This window comes from Lemur catta, chromosome 27 (assembly GCF_020740605.2).
Source record: "Lemur catta isolate mLemCat1 chromosome 27, mLemCat1.pri, whole genome shotgun sequence".
NCBI classification, from domain to species: domain Eukaryota; kingdom Metazoa; phylum Chordata; class Mammalia; order Primates; family Lemuridae; genus Lemur; species Lemur catta.
In genome coordinates, this window is record NC_059154.1 from 893,791 (window position 1) to 912,559 (window position 18,769).

Genomic DNA, 18,769 nt, shown 5'->3' on the forward strand with positions numbered 1-18,769 from the left:
CCTGTCCCTGCGCGCGTGCCCGTGGGTCTGCTCCTCGGGGTGTGGGACGGCGGTGCGTCCGTGGTTTGGGTGGGGGTGGGAGGGCGCGCGCGCGAGACCCGTCAGGCTCCGCCTGGCCCCCCACCCCCACCCCGATAAGGGCAGGTGGGCTAGCGAAGGGCCAGGGCGGCGGGAGGGACCCGACTGCGCAGGGAGGGACGCGTCGCAGCAGATCGGCCTCTTGAGGCGTCCGGGGGCGGCCGCCCTCGTCTACGGCCAGACCGCCCTGAACGCGCCCGATCTCGTCTCACCTCGGAAGCTAAGCAGGGTCGGGCCCGGTTAGGACTTGGATGGGAGACCGCCTGGGAATCCCGGGTGCCCTAGGCTTTTTGCTCTGCTTCTTTTTCTGTCCCGCCCCCCTGGGCTGGGAAGGGGAGGGGGGGGCCTTCGCCCTCCGCGCCCGGCCCGGCTCCGCCCCCGGCCGGCCCGGACCCTGCCCCGTGGCCCCTGGAGACAGGGTCAGATTGGAGATGTGGAGGCTCAGTCCCCGAGGCTGTCGCCCCTCACACACCTGCCGCAGGTCCGGGCCTCCGGAACTTCTGACCGACCGGCTCTGAATTCAGGACACAGTCTAAAGTTGTCCAAGGAGATGACCACGTTACCACCCTAGGACAGGAAAAATTGGACCCTATCCACATATGCAGAAGAAGAGAATCTAAACAGCTGGCTATTCGTTCACGGTAACATAATTCAGGAATCCAGAGGCGAAGACATCTAGAAACACTTTTCAAACGTCTAAATCTTTAGAACATATTCTGAAGGATTAAGAAGTAGAAGCATTCTTTGGACAGTCACGAGCAAGACCAGGGTGTCGATAGGAAATCCTTCTGTTCGATACTGCAAGAGACGCTCCAAAAACATACTACAACAAGGGAAAACACTAACAATATATGGGAAAGGAAAATCACCTTTCTTCATTTTCCTCACCTCCTACGGTTCTCAAAAGAGAATGTTTGCCCCTATGCGCGGGAGACCTGTAGAAATCCTAGGTGAGTCCAGCAAGATAGCTCTAGATGAAATCAACATTCGATCGATAGTTTCGATATTTCTTATTTCCTCGCAAATACACAATAATGAATGCAATTCTTGAAAAGGATAACATTCAAAGTCACAGAAAATCCACACAGCACCTACGGGGCAAAGGTGCCAACTTAGATGGAAAACCTAGCAAAAACGTACATGATGGCTCCAATCGATGGAGAGGCTATCCCATAGTCCTCGATAGACGGACACAGAGTCCCCAAACTAATCATTTCCCCCACATTAATAAATAATCCCATTTAAACAGGGTTTATAACTAGAAACTTACAATCTGCTTCTTTCTCTTTTTCTTTTAATTTGGGAAAGGGATATGTTAAAGAATGATGATCATGATCATGATTATCATTATGATTATTATATTAAATCGAATTAACCGTACCAAAACCCCACCACTCACCTTATAAAAATGGGAGTTGATGCATATGTGGGAAGCCGCTGTGTATCTTTGTCTCAAGGCGTGGAACCACAAAAACGCTTCTCCCAAACAAATCCCATCTCGACTGTCATCCTTTTCCTTGCTTTTCCTTTGAAAGTTTTTGCTCTCTGTTATAGGACTATCTCATTGAGGTAGTTTGTTAATTTCACAGTTTATAGAATAGATGTGGAACCATTCTGGATTCCTTCTGGGCAACTTGTGTGCCAGGGGAAACCTTCTGTTTGGAGAATACTCCTCGCTTACACAGGAAGCTGCAGTTCATCAGCGCTGCTAGAGAATGGCACTGCACGAATCAGTCGAAGCATCTTTATGCGATCTTTGACTAGGTCCGTGTACAAGGGGCTCCCGTGAGGATTACCCTAGATGCTTCCTGGTCACATGTGCCCTATCTTCTCTCTGGTACGTGCTACTCAGAGAATATGCTTGCTCCTGAATTATGCCAGTGTTTATTCATTTCCATTTAGGCTACAGTGTTTTCCAAATGGTCCTATAATTTCGCCTCCCATATCAGCAGGGTGTGTGCAAGAGTTTTCCTCAAAGCCAACACAGTGATCAGTTTCTTAAGTTTCCTCAATCTGGTGAGTTGGAAACTATATCTGGCTTCATTTTTTATTCTGCATTTCCTTGACCAATAATGAGGACACGGGGCCAAAGGCGTATTAAGCGTATTAAACGTAGATATTCTGTAACAGTCATATTTTGCCAATTATATGGGCTACAGATACCTTGTCCTGTTTGAAGCTTGTTTTTGACCCTCTTCATGATATCTTTGGAAACTTTTTATTATGGAAAATTTGAAATAGAAACAAAATCGGAAAGAATAGCAGAATACTTTCTCACTACCCTGACTCAAGAAATCACCAACCCCTGGCCAGATCTTGTTTCTTTTATACCCCTCCTACCTTAAGTTCATGATCCCCTTAATAATATCCCTCCCACGATAAAAAGTCAATATGTTTCTATCAAAGGTAGAGGCTTTCTTCCCTTTTTCAGGGTACTCACAGCCACATTATTCCATGTAAAAATTTCACCGTGTTAGAGATAACAGCAAGTACTCAATGTTTGCGTTTCCCTGAGACACACACGCTCATTTCAGTTTCTTTGAATCCAGTCCAAATACAGTCCATACCTTGTGAGGGGTTGAGATGTCTTTTGAAAGAGTGTCCATACATCGCGACTAGTCGGGGGCAGCCCCGGTTGTCACCATTTCCCTTTGTTTCCTACCGCTGTCCGCAGTGACCCGAGCTATTTTTGCATTGTGAGGGGTTTCATCGTGGATTTAAACGTATTGAACGTGTTTCAATATCTTGCAATTATTAGACTTGCTGGCGATCAAACCGTCCTGTGTTTGGCAAACGGGAGTCTACTCATTCTGGTTCCTGTGTCTTTTGACGTGACCCTCGTCCTGTTGGATATGGTAGCATCCGTGCTTCCCAGTATGAGAAGCGTGCGTTTCCCGCCCCAGACCTCAAGTCAGCGTATGTCTCCAGTAAGTCTTAGGACCGTTTAATAACGATGGTTGGCGGAGACCACAATCTAGATGCTGGTGAAATGCACTAGTGTCGAGTTCGCACCTATGTCTCAGCACTTTCCGTGGAAAAACTTAAAAAAAAAAAAAAAAAAGAAAGAAAGAAAGAGAGAAAGAAAAGAAAAAAAAATTACAGGAAAACACATTGAGTTTACACTGATAATCCAAGTTCAAACTGAGAACTGAGAGTTTTTTTACATTACTTTACCGATTTCACCTCTTCCTCTCACACCCAGATTCCCAGTCCCCAAAGACACCAACAGCATTTCTTCTTTGCAGGATCCCACAGAATAATCGTAGCCATGCACCATAGAACCGTGGACTGGTTCCCACTGCATGAAGTAGGAAAGGCGAGGAAGGAACTTTCTACTTTTCCGGCTGCTCCACTGTGAAAATGTAAGAGCTGCCGTCCGCCGAAGCCAGTCTGCTCATGTCCAAGGAGCTCTGAGCCACGTCACACTCCTTTGGAATATTTCCCTGAGCCTTCATGTGGGCTCCTGACGTCTGTAGAATCTGACAAGTCACACATTGTCCTCCCGTTTGTGTCCTCCGTGCTTTGAATAGATGTGCTATTGAGTGTTTGAATTTTGTTGTCATTGGTGTATGTGTTTGTGGCAAAGTGTTGAGTGTTTGGTGTGTATGTAGCAGCTAGAGAGCGAGGCTCTGAAGGCTACTGGGCAGCAGGAGGGCGCGGGGTCGGGTGGGGGGCGCTGGGCCGGGAGGGCCGCGTAGCAGCTGGGCCTCTCGAGGCGTCCGGGGACGGCCGCTGCCGTCTAGGGCCATAGCACCCTGAACGTGCCCGATCTCGTCTGGTCTGGGAAGCTAAGCAGGGTCGGGGGCCCGGTTAGTACTTGGATGGGAGACCGCCTGGGAATACCGGGTGCTGTAGGCTTTTGCTTCTTCTTTTGTCCCGCCCGCCGGGGGGTCGGGGGTGGGGGGGCCCCCCCTCGCCTTCTGCGCCCGCCCCCACTTTCGCCCTCGGGCCCCGGCCCCTCCCCCCCCTCGGCGCGACCCGCTGCCCCCGCCCGGGGCTTCCTCCCCTCTCCCCCGCTGCAGCACCACCGCCAGGTGGCGGCAGCGGCAGAGCGTCCCAGGCGTTCCGTTGGGCCGGCAGCGGAGCCCCAACCCTGGGCCCCACACCGGGCCGGGGCCGGGCGGCGGGATCCCTAAGTGCCGCCGGGTCTCCTCTCCCCCGGACCCCGCACCCGCCGCCCCGCACTCCGGGACATCGCGTACACCCGGCGCGGGACAGCCCACGGCGGCAAACCGTGTCCTGGGCCCCCGGACACCCGGCCCACCGTGCACTTTCTCTCCGCCGCACACCCGGGCCTCGGGCCCGGGCCTCACGCCGGGCGGGCTCCTCGCCGCCGACGGGGCTCCGAGAGACACACCGGCGCGCCGCACAGGGCGAGTCGCTGGCCCCCTGGGCAGAGAGGACACACAACAGCACACGGAGCGCACGCACCCAAACCCAAAGGACCCACCGGCCCCCCGACCCGTGGCTACCCACCCCAAACCCCACCCCACCGGGCTACAGGATAGCCGGCTCTGGCCGCCCCGCCGCCCCCCGCCCCCGCGCGGGGGCTGCTGCCACACGCAGGCCCTGAGGGGAATCGGGGCAGAACGGTCCTCCCCAGACGGGGGTGGGGTGGCGGGGTGGGGGGGGACACTGCAGATCTTCAGGACCTCCGGGTGACGGACCAGCGGCAGGCGCGGCCCTGCCTCCTCCTCCCGGCCCCGCCCCAAAGCCCCTCCCCACCGTGCCCTCGCGTGGGCCGGCGGAGGGCCCTCTCTCGCGCACTCTCCGGCTCCGGCCCTCCGCTCCCACGCGTGGAAGCCTGTCCCTGCGCGCGTGCCCGTGGGTCTGCTCCTCGGGGTGTGGGACGGCGGTGCGTCCGTGGTTTGGGTGGGGGTGGGAGGGCGCGCGCGCGAGACCCGTCAGGCTCCGCCTGGCCCCCCACCCCCACCCCGATAAGGGCAGGTGGGCTAGCGAAGGGCCAGGGCGGCGGGAGGGACCCGACTGCGCAGGGAGGGACGCGTCGCAGCAGATCGGCCTCTTGAGGCGTCCGGGGGCGGCCGCCCTCGTCTACGGCCAGACCGCCCTGAACGCGCCCGATCTCGTCTCACCTCGGAAGCTAAGCAGGGTCGGGCCCGGTTAGGACTTGGATGGGAGACCGCCTGGGAATCCCGGGTGCCCTAGGCTTTTTGCTCTGCTTCTTTTTCTGTCCCGCCCCCCTGGGCTGGGAAGGGGAGGGGGGGGCCTTCGCCCTCCGCGCCCGGCCCGGCTCCGCCCCCGGCCGGCCCGGACCCTGCCCCGTGGCCCCTGGAGACAGGGTCAGATTGGAGATGTGGAGGCTCAGTCCCCGAGGCTGTCGCCCCTCACACACCTGCCGCAGGTCCGGGCCTCCGGAACTTCTGACCGACCGGCTCTGAATTCAGGACACAGTCTAAAGTTGTCCAAGGAGATGACCACGTTACCACCCTAGGACAGGAAAAATTGGACCCTATCCACATATGCAGAAGAAGAGAATCTAAACAGCTGGCTATTCGTTCACGGTAACATAATTCAGGAATCCAGAGGCGAAGACATCTAGAAACACTTTTCAAACGTCTAAATCTTTAGAACATATTCTGAAGGATTAAGAAGTAGAAGCATTCTTTGGACAGTCACGAGCAAGACCAGGGTGTCGATAGGAAATCCTTCTGTTCGATACTGCAAGAGACGCTCCAAAAACATACTACAACAAGGGAAAACACTAACAATATATGGGAAAGGAAAATCACCTTTCTTCATTTTCCTCACCTCCTACGGTTCTCAAAAGAGAATGTTTGCCCCTATGCGCGGGAGACCTGTAGAAATCCTAGGTGAGTCCAGCAAGATAGCTCTAGATGAAATCAACATTCGATCGATAGTTTCGATATTTCTTATTTCCTCGCAAATACACAATAATGAATGCAATTCTTGAAAAGGATAACATTCAAAGTCACAGAAAATCCACACAGCACCTACGGGGCAAAGGTGCCAACTTAGATGGAAAACCTAGCAAAAACGTACATGATGGCTCCAATCGATGGAGAGGCTATCCCGTAGTCCTCGATAGACGGACACAGAGTCCCCAAACTAATCATTTCCCCCACATTAATAAATAATCCCATTTAAACAGGGTTTATAACTAGAAACTTACAATCTGCTTCTTTCTCTTTTTCTTTTAATTTGGGAAAGGGATATGTTAAAGAATGATGATCATGATCATGATTATCATTATGATTATTATATTAAATCGAATTAACCGTACCAAAACCCCACCACTCACCTTATAAAAATGGGAGTTGATGCATATGTGGGAAGCCGCTGTGTATCTTTGTCTCAAGGCGTGGAACCACAAAAACGCTTCTCCCAAACAAATCCCATCTCGACTGTCATCCTTTTCCTTGCTTTTCCTTTGAAAGTTTTTGCTCTCTGTTATAGGACTATCTCATTGAGGTAGTTTGTTAATTTCACAGTTTATAGAATAGATGTGGAACCATTCTGGATTCCTTCTGGGCAACTTGTGTGCCAGGGGAAACCTTCTGTTTGGAGAATACTCCTCGCTTACACAGGAAGCTGCAGTTCATCAGCGCTGCTAGAGAATGGCACTGCACGAATCAGTCGAAGCATCTTTATGCGATCTTTGACTAGGTCCGTGTACAAGGGGCTCCCGTGAGGATTACCCTAGATGCTTCCTGGTCACATGTGCCCTATCTTCTCTCTGGTACGTGCTACTCAGAGAATATGCTTGCTCCTGAATTATGCCAGTGTTTATTCATTTCCATTTAGGCTACAGTGTTTTCCAAATGGTCCTATAATTTCGCCTCCCATATCAGCAGGGTGTGTGCAAGAGTTTTCCTCAAAGCCAACACAGTGATCAGTTTCTTAAGTTTCCTCAATCTGGTGAGTTGGAAACTATATCTGGCTTCATTTTTTATTCTGCATTTCCTTGACCAATAATGAGGACACGGGGCCAAAGGCGTATTAAGCGTATTAAACGTAGATATTCTGTAACAGTCATATTTTGCCAATTATATGGGCTACAGATACCTTGTCCTGTTTGAAGCTTGTTTTTGACCCTCTTCATGATATCTTTGGAAACTTTTTATTATGGAAAATTTGAAATAGAAACAAAATCGGAAAGAATAGTAGAATACTTTCTCACTACCCTGACTCAAGAAATCACCAACCCCTGGCCAGATCTTGTTTCTTTTATACCCCTCCTACCTTAAGTTCATGATCCCCTTAATAATATCCCTCCCACGATAAAAAGTCAATATGTTTCTATCAAAGGTAGAGGCTTTCTTCCCTTTTTCAGGGTACTCACAGCCACATTATTCCATGTAAAAATTTCACCGTGTTAGAGATAACAGCAAGTACTCAATGTTTGCGTTTCCCTGAGACACACACGCTCATTTCAGTTTCTTTGAATCCAGTCCAAATACAGTCCATACCTTGTGAGGGGTTGAGATGTCTTTTGAAAGAGTGTCCATACATCGCGACTAGTCGGGGGCAGCCCCGGTTGTCACCATTTCCCTTTGTTTCCTACCGCTGTCCGCAGTGACCCGAGCTATTTTTGCATTGTGAGGGGTTTCATCGTGGATTTAAACGTATTGAACGTGTTTCAATATCTTGCAATTATTAGACTTGCTGGCGATCAAACCGTCCTGTGTTTGGCAAACGGGAGTCTACTCATTCTGGTTCCTGTGTCTTTTGACGTGACCCTCGTCCTGTTGGATATGGTAGCATCCGTGCTTCCCAGTATGAGAAGCGTGCGTTTCCCGCCCCAGACCTCAAGTCAGCGTATGTCTCCAGTAAGTCTTAGGACCGTTTAATAACGATGGTTGGCGGAGACCACAATCTAGATGCTGGTGAAATGCACTAGTGTCGAGTTCGCACCTATGTCTCAGCACTTTCCGTGGAAAAACTTAAAAAAAAAAAAAAAAAGAAAGAAAGAAAGAGAGAAAGAAAAGAAAAAAAAATTACAGGAAAACACATTGAGTTTACACTGATAATCCAAGTTCAAACTGAGAACTGAGAGTTTTTTTACATTACTTTACCGATTTCACCTCTTCCTCTCACACCCAGATTCCCAGTCCCCAAAGACACCAACAGCATTTCTTCTTTGCAGGATCCCACAGAATAATCGTAGCCATGCACCATAGAACCGTGGACTGGTTCCCACTGCATGAACTAGGAAAGGCGAGGAAGGAACTTTCTACTTTTCCGGCTGCTCCACTGTGAAAATGTAAGAGCTGCCGTCCGCCGAAGCCAGTCTGCTCATGTCCAAGGAGCTCTGAGCCACGTCACACTCCTTTGGAATATTTCCCTGAGCCTTCATGTGGGCTCCTGACGTCTGTAGAATCTGACAAGTCACACATTGTCCTCCCGTTTGTGTCCTCCGTGCTTTGAATAGATGTGCTATTGAGTGTTTGAATTTTGTTGTCATTGGTGTATGTGTTTGTGGCAAAGTGTTGAGTGTTTGGTGTGTATGTAGCAGCTAGAGAGCGAGGCTCTGAAGGCTACTGGGCAGCAGGAGGGCGCGGGGTCGGGTGGGGGGCGCTGGGCCGGGAGGGCCGCGTAGCAGCTGGGCCTCTCGAGGCGTCCGGGGACGGCCGCTGCCGTCTAGGGCCATAGCACCCTGAACGTGCCCGATCTCGTCTGGTCTGGGAAGCTAAGCAGGGTCGGGGGCCCGGTTAGTACTTGGATGGGAGACCGCCTGGGAATACCGGGTGCTGTAGGCTTTTGCTTCTTCTTTTGTCCCGCCCGCCGGGGGGTCGGGGGTGGGGGGGCCCCCCCTCGCCTTCTGCGCCCGCCCCCACTTTCGCCCTCGGGCCCCGGCCCCTCCCCCCCCTCGGCGCGACCCGCTGCCCCCGCCCGGGGCTTCCTCCCCTCTCCCCCGCTGCAGCACCACCGCCAGGTGGCGGCAGCGGCAGAGCGTCCCAGGCGTTCCGTTGGGCCGGCAGCGGAGCCCCAACCCTGGGCCCCACACCGGGCCGGGGCCGGGCGGCGGGATCCCTAAGTGCCGCCGGGTCTCCTCTCCCCCGGACCCCGCACCCGCCGCCCCGCACTCCGGGACATCGCGTACACCCGGCGCGGGACAGCCCACGGCGGCAAACCGTGTCCTGGGCCCCCGGACACCCGGCCCACCGTGCACTTTCTCTCCGCCGCACACCCGGGCCTCGGGCCCGGGCCTCACGCCGGGCGGGCTCCTCGCCGCCGACGGGGCTCCGAGAGACACACCGGCGCGCCGCACAGGGCGAGTCGCTGGCCCCCTGGGCAGAGAGGACACACAACAGCACACGGAGCGCACGCACCCAAACCCAAAGGACCCACCGGCCCCCCGACCCGTGGCTACCCACCCCAAACCCCACCCCACCGGGCTACAGGATAGCCGGCTCTGGCCGCCCCGCCGCCCCCCGCCCCCGCGCGGGGGCTGCTGCCACACGCAGGCCCTGAGGGGAATCGGGGCAGAACGGTCCTCCCCAGACGGGGGTGGGGTGGCGGGGTGGGGGGGGACACTGCAGATCTTCAGGACCTCCGGGTGACGGACCAGCGGCAGGCGCGGCCCTGCCTCCTCCTCCCGGCCCCGCCCCAAAGCCCCTCCCCACCGTGCCCTCGCGTGGGCCGGCGGAGGGCCCTCTCTCGCGCACTCTCCGGCTCCGGCCCTCCGCTCCCACGCGTGGAAGCCTGTCCCTGCGCGCGTGCCCGTGGGTCTGCTCCTCGGGGTGTGGGACGGCGGTGCGTCCGTGGTTTGGGTGGGGGTGGGAGGGCGCGCGCGCGAGACCCGTCAGGCTCCGCCTGGCCCCCCACCCCCACCCCGATAAGGGCAGGTGGGCTAGCGAAGGGCCAGGGCGGCGGGAGGGACCCGACTGCGCAGGGAGGGACGCGTCGCAGCAGATCGGCCTCTTGAGGCGTCCGGGGGCGGCCGCCCTCGTCTACGGCCAGACCGCCCTGAACGCGCCCGATCTCGTCTCACCTCGGAAGCTAAGCAGGGTCGGGCCCGGTTAGGACTTGGATGGGAGACCGCCTGGGAATCCCGGGTGCCCTAGGCTTTTTGCTCTGCTTCTTTTTCTGTCCCGCCCCCCTGGGCTGGGAAGGGGAGGGGGGGGCCTTCGCCCTCCGCGCCCGGCCCGGCTCCGCCCCCGGCCGGCCCGGACCCTGCCCCGTGGCCCCTGGAGACAGGGTCAGATTGGAGATGTGGAGGCTCAGTCCCCGAGGCTGTCGCCCCTCACACACCTGCCGCAGGTCCGGGCCTCCGGAACTTCTGACCGACCGGCTCTGAATTCAGGACACAGTCTAAAGTTGTCCAAGGAGATGACCACGTTACCACCCTAGGACAGGAAAAATTGGACCCTATCCACATATGCAGAAGAAGAGAATCTAAACAGCTGGCTATTCGTTCACGGTAACATAATTCAGGAATCCAGAGGCGAAGACATCTAGAAACACTTTTCAAACGTCTAAATCTTTAGAACATATTCTGAAGGATTAAGAAGTAGAAGCATTCTTTGGACAGTCACGAGCAAGACCAGGGTGTCGATAGGAAATCCTTCTGTTCGATACTGCAAGAGACGCTCCAAAAACATACTACAACAAGGGAAAACACTAACAATATATGGGAAAGGAAAATCACCTTTCTTCATTTTCCTCACCTCCTACGGTTCTCAAAAGAGAATGTTTGCCCCTATGCGCGGGAGACCTGTAGAAATCCTAGGTGAGTCCAGCAAGATAGCTCTAGATGAAATCAACATTCGATCGATAGTTTCGATATTTCTTATTTCCTCGCAAATACACAATAATGAATGCAATTCTTGAAAAGGATAACATTCAAAGTCACAGAAAATCCACACAGCACCTACGGGGCAAAGGTGCCAACTTAGATGGAAAACCTAGCAAAAACGTACATGATGGCTCCAATCGATGGAGAGGCTATCCCATAGTCCTCGATAGACGGACACAGAGTCCCCAAACTAATCATTTCCCCCACATTAATAAATAATCCCATTTAAACAGGGTTTATAACTAGAAACTTACAATCTGCTTCTTTCTCTTTTTCTTTTAATTTGGGAAAGGGATATGTTAAAGAATGATGATCATGATCATGATTATCATTATGATTATTATATTAAATCGAATTAACCGTACCAAAACCCCACCACTCACCTTATAAAAATGGGAGTTGATGCATATGTGGGAAGCCGCTGTGTATCTTTGTCTCAAGGCGTGGAACCACAAAAACGCTTCTCCCAAACAAATCCCATCTCGACTGTCATCCTTTTCCTTGCTTTTCCTTTGAAAGTTTTTGCTCTCTGTTATAGGACTATCTCATTGAGGTAGTTTGTTAATTTCACAGTTTATAGAATAGATGTGGAACCATTCTGGATTCCTTCTGGGCAACTTGTGTGGGGAAACCTTCTGTTTGGAGAATACTCCTCGCTTACACAGGAAGCTGCAGTTCATCAGCGCTGCTAGAGAATGGCACTGCACGAATCAGTCGAAGCATCTTTATGCGATCTTTGACTAGGTCCGTGTACAAGGGGCTCCCGTGAGGATTACCCTAGATGCTTCCTGGTCACATGTGCCCTATCTTCTCTCTGGTACGTGCTACTCAGAGAATATGCTTGCTCCTGAATTATGCCAGTGTTTATTCATTTCCATTTAGGCTACAGTGTTTTCCAAATGGTCCTATAATTTCGCCTCCCATATCAGCAGGGTGTGTGCAAGAGTTTTCCTCAAAGGCCAACACAGTGATCAGTTTCTTAAGTTTCCTCAATCTGGTGAGTTGGAAACTATATCTGGCTTCATTTTTTATTCTGCATTTCCTTGACCAATAATGAGGACACGGGGCCAAAGGCGTATTAAGCGTATTAAACGTAGATATTCTGTAACAGTCATATTTTGCCAATTATATGGGCTACAGATACCTTGTCCTGTTTGAAGCTTGTTTTTGACCCTCTTCATGATATCTTTGGAAACTTTTTATTATGGAAAATTTGAAATAGAAACAAAATCGGAAAGAATAGTAGAATACTTTCTCACTACCCTGACTCAAGAAATCACCAACCCCTGGCCAGATCTTGTTTCTTTTATACCCCTCCTACCTTAAGTTCATGATCCCCTTAATAATATCCCTCCCACGATAAAAAGTCAATATGTTTCTATCAAAGGTAGAGGCTTTCTTCCCTTTTTCAGGGTACTCACAGCCACATTATTCCATGTAAAATTTCACCGTGTTAGAGATAACAGCAAGTACTCAATGTTTGCGTTTCCCTGAGACACACACGCTCATTTCAGTTTCTTTGAATCCAGTCCAAATACAGTCCATACCTTGTGAGGGGGTTGAGATGTCTTTTGAAAGAGTGTCCATACATCGCGACTAGTCGGGGGCAGCCCCGGTTGTCACCATTTCCCTTTGTTTCCTACCGCTGTCCGCAGTGACCCGAGCTATTTTTGCATTGTGAGGGGTTTCATCGTGGATTTAAACGTATTGAACGTGTTTCAATATCTTGCAATTATTAGACTTGCTGGCGATCAAACCGTCCTGTGTTTGGCAAACGGGAGTCTACTCATTCTGGTTCCTGTGTCTTTTGACGTGACCCTCGTCCTGTTGGATATGGTAGCATCCGTGCTTCCCAGTATGAGAAGCGTGCGTTTCCCGCCCCAGACCTCAAGTCAGCGTATGTCTCCAGTAAGTCTTAGGACCGTTTAATAACGATGGTTGGCGGAGACCACAATCTAGATGCTGGTGAAATGCACTAGTGTCGAGTTCGCACCTATGTCTCAGCACTTTCCGTGGAAAAACTTAAAAAAAAAAAAAAAAAAGAAAGAAAGAAAGAGAGAAAGAAAAGAAAAAAAAATTACAGGAAAACACATTGAGTTTACACTGATAATCCAAGTTCAAACTGAGAACTGAGAGTTTTTTTACATTACTTTACCGATTTCACCTCTTCCTCTCACACCCAGATTCCCAGTCCCCAAAGACACCAACAGCATTTCTTCTTTGCAGGATCCCACAGAATAATCGTAGCCATGCACCATAGAACCGTGGACTGGTTCCCACTGCATGAAGTAGGAAAGGCGAGGAAGGAACTTTCTACTTTTCCGGCTGCTCCACTGTGAAAATGTAAGAGCTGCCGTCCGCCGAAGCCAGTCTGCTCATGTCCAAGGAGCTCTGAGCCACGTCACACTCCTTTGGAATATTTCCCTGAGCCTTCATGTGGGCTCCTGACGTCTGTAGAATCTGACAAGTCACACATTGTCCTCCCGTTTGTGTCCTCCGTGCTTTGAATAGATGTGCTATTGAGTGTTTGAATTTTGTTGTCATTGGTGTATGTGTTTGTGGCAAAGTGTTGAGTGTTTGGTGTGTATGTAGCAGCTAGAGAGCGAGGCTCTGAAGGCTACTGGGCAGCAGGAGGGCGCGGGGTCGGGTGGGGGGCGCTGGGCCGGGAGGGCCGCGTAGCAGCTGGGCCTCTCGAGGCGTCCGGGGACGGCCGCTGCCGTCTAGGGCCATAGCACCCTGAACGTGCCCGATCTCGTCTGGTCTGGGAAGCTAAGCAGGGTCGGGGGCCCGGTTAGTACTTGGATGGGAGACCGCCTGGGAATACCGGGTGCTGTAGGCTTTTGCTTCTTCTTTTGTCCCGCCCGCCGGGGGGTCGGGGGTGGGGGGGGCCCCCCCTCGCCTTCTGCGCCCGCCCCCACTTTCGCCCTCGGGCCCCGGCCCCTCCCCCCCCTCGGCGCGACCCGCTGCCCCCGCCCGGGGCTTCCTCCCCTCTCCCCCGCTGCAGCACCACCGCCAGGTGGCGGCAGCGGCAGAGCGTCCCAGGCGTTCCGTTGGGCCGGCAGCGGAGCCCCAACCCTGGGCCCCACACCGGGCCGGGGCCGGGCGGCGGGATCCCTAAGTGCCGCCGGGTCTCCTCTCCCCCGGACCCCGCACCCGCCGCCCCGCACTCCGGGACATCGCGTACACCCGGCGCGGGACAGCCCACGGCGGCAAACCGTGTCCTGGGCCCCCGGGACACCCGGCCCACCGTGCACTTTCTCTCCGCCGCACACCCGGGCCTCGGGCCCGGGCCTCACGCCGGGCGGGCTCCTCGCCGCCGACGGGGCTCCGAGAGACACACCGGCGCGCCGCACAGGGCGAGTCGCTGGCCCCCTGGGCAGAGAGGACACACAACAGCACACGGAGCGCACGCACCCAAACCCAAAGGACCCACCGGCCCCCCGACCCGTGGCTACCCACCCCAAACCCCACCCCACCGGGCTACAGGATAGCCGGCTCTGGCCGCCCCGCCGCCCCCCGCCCCCGCGCGGGGGCTGCTGCCACACGCAGGCCCTGAGGGGAATCGGGGCAGAACGGTCCTCCCCAGACGGGGGTGGGGTGGCGGGGGTGGGGGGGGACACTGCAGATCTTCAGGACCTCCGGGTGACGGACCAGCGGCAGGCGCGGCCCTGCCTCCTCCTCCCGGCCCCGCCCCAAAGCCCCTCCCCACCGTGCCCTCGCGTGGGCCGGCGGAGGGCCCTCTCTCGCGCACTCTCCGGCTCCGGCCCTCCGCTCCCACGCGTGGAAGCCTGTCCCTGCGCGCGTGCCCGTGGGTCTGCTCCTCGGGGTGTGGGACGGCGGTGCGTCCGTGGTTTGGGTGGGGGTGGGGAGGGTGCGCGCGCGCGAGACCCGTCAGGCTCCGCCTGGCCCCCCACCCCCACCCCGATAAGGGCAGGTGGGCTAGCGAAGGGCCAGGGCGGCGGGAGGGACCCGACTGCGCAGGGAGGGACGCGTCGCAGCAGATCGGCCTCTTGAGGCGTCCGGGGGCGGCCGCCCTCGTCTACGGCCAGACCGCCCTGAACGCGCCCGATCTCGTCTCACCTCGGAAGCTAAGCAGGGTCGGGCCCGGTTAGGACTTGGATGGGAGACCGCCTGGGAATCCCGGGTGCCCTAGGCTTTTTGCTCTGCTTCTTTTTCTGTCCCGCCCCCCTGGGCTGGGAAGGGGAGGGGGGGGCCTTCGCCCTCCGCGCCCGGCCCGGCTCCGCCCCCGCCGGCCCGGACCCTGCCCCGTGGCCCCTGGAGACAGGGTCAGATTGGAGATGTGGAGGCTCAGTCCCCGAGGCTGTCGCCCCTCACACACCTGCCGCAGGTCCGGGCCTCCGGAACTTCTGACCGACCGGCTCTGAATTCAGGACACAGTCTAAAGTTGTCCAAGGAGATGACCACGTTACCACCCTAGGACAGGAAAAATTGGACCCTATCCACATATGCAGAAGAAGAGAATCTAAACAGCTGGCTATTCGTTCACGGTAACATAATTCAGGAATCCAGAGGCGAAGACATCTAGAAACACTTTTCAAACGTCTAAATCTTTAGAACATATTCTGAAGGATTAAGAAGTAGAAGCATTCTTTGGACAGTCACGAGCAAGACCAGGGTGTCGATAGGAAATCCTTCTGTTCGATACTGCAAGAGACGCTCCAAAAACATACTACAACAAGGGAAAACACTAACAATATATGGGAAAGGAAAATCACCTTTCTTCATTTTCCTCACCTCCTACGGTTCTCAAAAGAGAATGTTTGCCCCTATGCGCGGGAGACCTGTAGAAATCCTAGGTGAGTCCAGCAAGATAGCTCTAGATGAAATCAACATTCGATCGATAGTTTCGATATTTCTTATTTCCTCGCAAATACACAATAATGAATGCAATTCTTGAAAAGGATAACATTCAAAGTCACAGAAAATCCACACAGCACCTACGGGGCAAAGGTGCCAACTTAGATGGAAAACCTAGCAAAAACGTACATGATGGCTCCAATCGATGGAGAGGCTATCCCATAGTCCTCGATAGACGGACACAGAGTCCCCAAACTAATCATTTCCCCCACATTAATAAATAATCCCATTTAAACAGGGTTTATAACTAGAAACTTACAATCTGCTTCTTTCTCTTTTTCTTTTAATTTGGGAAAGGGATATGTTAAAGAATGATGATCATGATCATGATTATCATTATGATTATTATATTAAATCGAATTAACCGTACCAAAACCCCACCACTCACCTTATAAAAATGGAAGTTGATGCATATGTGGGAAGCCGCTGTGTATCTTTGTCTCAAGGCGTGGAACCACAAAAACGCTTCTCCCAAACAATCCCATCTCGACTGTCATCCTTTTCCTTGCTTTTCCTTTGAAAGTTTTTGCTCTCTGTTATAGGACTATCTCATTGAGGTAGTTTGTTAATTTCACAGTTTATAGAATAGATGTGGAACCATTCTGGATTCCTTCTGGGCAACTTGTGTGCCAGGGGAAACCTTCTGTTTGGAGAATACTCCTCGCTTACACAGGAAGCTGCAGTTCATCAGCGCTGCTAGAGAATGGCACTGCACGAATCAGTCGAAGCATCTTTATGCGATCTTTGACTAGGTCCGTGTACAAGGGGCTCCCGTGAGGATTACCCTAGATGCTTCCTGGTCACATGTGCCCTATCTTCTCTCTGGTACGTGCTACTCAGAGAATATGCTTGCTCCTGAATTATGCCAGTGTTTATTCATTTCCATTTAGGCTACAGTGTTTTCCAAATGGTCCTATAATTTCGCCTCCCATATCAGCAGGGTGTGTGCAAGAGTTTTCCTCAAAGCCAACACAGTGATCAGTTTCTTAAGTTTCCTCAATCTGGTGAGTTGGAAACTATATCTGGCTTCATTTTTTATTCTGCATTTCCTTGACCAATAATGAGGACACGGGGCCAAAGGCGTATTAAGCGTATTAAACGTAGATATTCTGTAACAGTCATATTTTGCCAATTATATGGGCTACAGATACCTTGTCCTGTTTGAAGCTTGTTTTTGACCCTCTTCATGATATCTTTGGAAACTTTTTATTATGGAAAATTTGAAATAGAAACAAAATCGGAAAGAATAGTAGAATACTTTCTCACTACCCTGACTCAAGAAATCACCAACCCCTGGCCAGATCTTGTTTCTTTTATACCCCTCCTACCTTAAGTTCATGATCCCCTTAATAATATCCCTCCCACGATAAAAATTCAATATGTTTCTATCAAAGGTAGAGGCTTTCTTCCCTTTTTCAGGGTACTCACAGCCACATTATTCCATGTAAAAATTTCACCGTGTTAGAGATAACAGCAAGTACTCAATGTTTGCGTTTCCCTGAGACACACACGCTCATTTCAGTTTCTTTGAATCCAGTCCAAATACAGTCCATACCTTGTGAGGGGTTGAGATGTCTTTTGAAAGAGTGTCCATACATCGCGACTAGTCGGGGGCAGCCCCGGTTGTCACCATTTCCCTTTGTTTCCTACCGCTGTCCGCAGTGACCCGAGCTATTTTTGCATTGTGAGGGGTTTCATCGTGGATTTAAACGTATTGAACGTGTTTCAATATCTTGCAATTATTAGACTTGCTGGCGATCAAACCGTCCTGTGTTTGGCAAACGGGAGTCTACTCATTCTGGTTCCTGTGTCTTTTGACGTGACCCTCGTCCTGTTGGATATGGTAGCATCCGTGCTTCCCAGTATGAGAAGCGTGCGTTTCCCGCCCCAGACCTCAAGTCAGCGTATGTCTCCAGTAAGTCTTAGGACCGTTTAATAACGATGGTTGGCGGAGACCACAATCTAGATGCTGGTGAAATGCACTAGTGTCGAGTTCGCACCTATGTCTCAGCACTTTCCGTGGAAAAACTTAAAAAAAAAAAAAAAAAAAGAAAGAAAGAAAGAGAGAAAGAAAAGAAAAAAAAATTACAGGAAAACACATTGAGTTTACACTGATAATCCAAGTTCAAACTGAGAACTGAGAGTTTTTTTACATTACTTTACCGATTTCACCTCTTCCTCTCACACCCAGATTCCCAGTCCCCAAAGACACCAACAGCATTTCTTCTTTGCAGGATCCCACAGAATAATCGTAGCCATGCACCATAGAACCGTGGACTGGTTCCCACTGCATGAAGTAGGAAAGGCGAGGAAGGAACTTTCTACTTTTCCGGCTGCTCCACTGTGAAAATGTAAGAGCTGCCGTCCGCCGAAGCCAGTCTGCTCATGTCCAAGGAGCTCTGAGCCACGTCACACTCCTTTGGAATATTTCCCTGAGCCTTCATGTGGGCTCCTGACGTCTGTAGAATCTGACAAGTCACACATTGTCCTCCCGTTTGTGTCCTCCGTGCTTTGAATAGATGTGCTATTGAGTGTTTGAATTTTGTTGTCATTGGTGTATGTGTTTGTGGCAAAGTGTTGAGTGTTTGGTGTGTATGTAGCAGCTAGAGAGCGAGGCTCTGAAGGCTACTGGGCAGCAGGAGGGCGCGGGGTCGGGTGGGGGGCGCTGGGCCGGGAGGGCCGCGTAGCAGCTGGGCCTCTCGAGGCGTCCGGGGACGGCCGCTGCCGTCTAGGGCCATAGCACCCTGAACGTGCCCGATCTCGTCTGGTCTGGGAAGCTAAGCAGGGTCGGGGGCCCGGTTAGTACTTGGATGGGAGACCGCCTGGGAATACCGGGTGCTGTAGGCTTTTGCTTCTTCTTTTGTCCCGCCCGCCGGGGGGTCGGGGGTGGGGGGGCCCCCCCTCGCCTTCTGCGCCCGCCCCCACTTTCGCCCTCGGGCCCCGGCCCCTCCCCCCCCTCGGCGCGACCCGCTGCCCCCGCCCGGGGCTTCCTCCCCTCTCCCCCGCTGCAGCACCACCGCCAGGTGGCGGCAGCGG

The 18,769-nt window shown here is 53.1% G+C and overlaps 8 pseudogenes; all 8 read left to right on the forward strand.

Moving 5' to 3' along the window:
• Positions 1-247: 247 nt before the first annotated feature.
• On the forward strand, positions 248-366 carry LOC123627855 (annotated as a pseudogene).
• Positions 367-3,815: 3,449 nt separating this feature from the next.
• On the forward strand, positions 3,816-3,936 carry LOC123627878 (annotated as a pseudogene).
• A 1,192-nt stretch (positions 3,937-5,128) lies between these two features.
• On the forward strand, positions 5,129-5,247 carry LOC123627857 (annotated as a pseudogene).
• Positions 5,248-8,695: 3,448 nt separating this feature from the next.
• On the forward strand, positions 8,696-8,816 carry LOC123627879 (annotated as a pseudogene).
• Positions 8,817-10,008: 1,192 nt separating this feature from the next.
• LOC123627858 lies at positions 10,009-10,127 on the forward strand (annotated as a pseudogene).
• A 3,446-nt stretch (positions 10,128-13,573) lies between these two features.
• On the forward strand, positions 13,574-13,694 carry LOC123627880 (annotated as a pseudogene).
• Positions 13,695-14,892: 1,198 nt separating this feature from the next.
• Positions 14,893-15,011, forward strand: LOC123627859 (annotated as a pseudogene).
• A 3,448-nt stretch (positions 15,012-18,459) lies between these two features.
• Positions 18,460-18,580, forward strand: LOC123627881 (annotated as a pseudogene).
• The last annotated feature ends 189 nt before the right edge of the window (positions 18,581-18,769 follow it).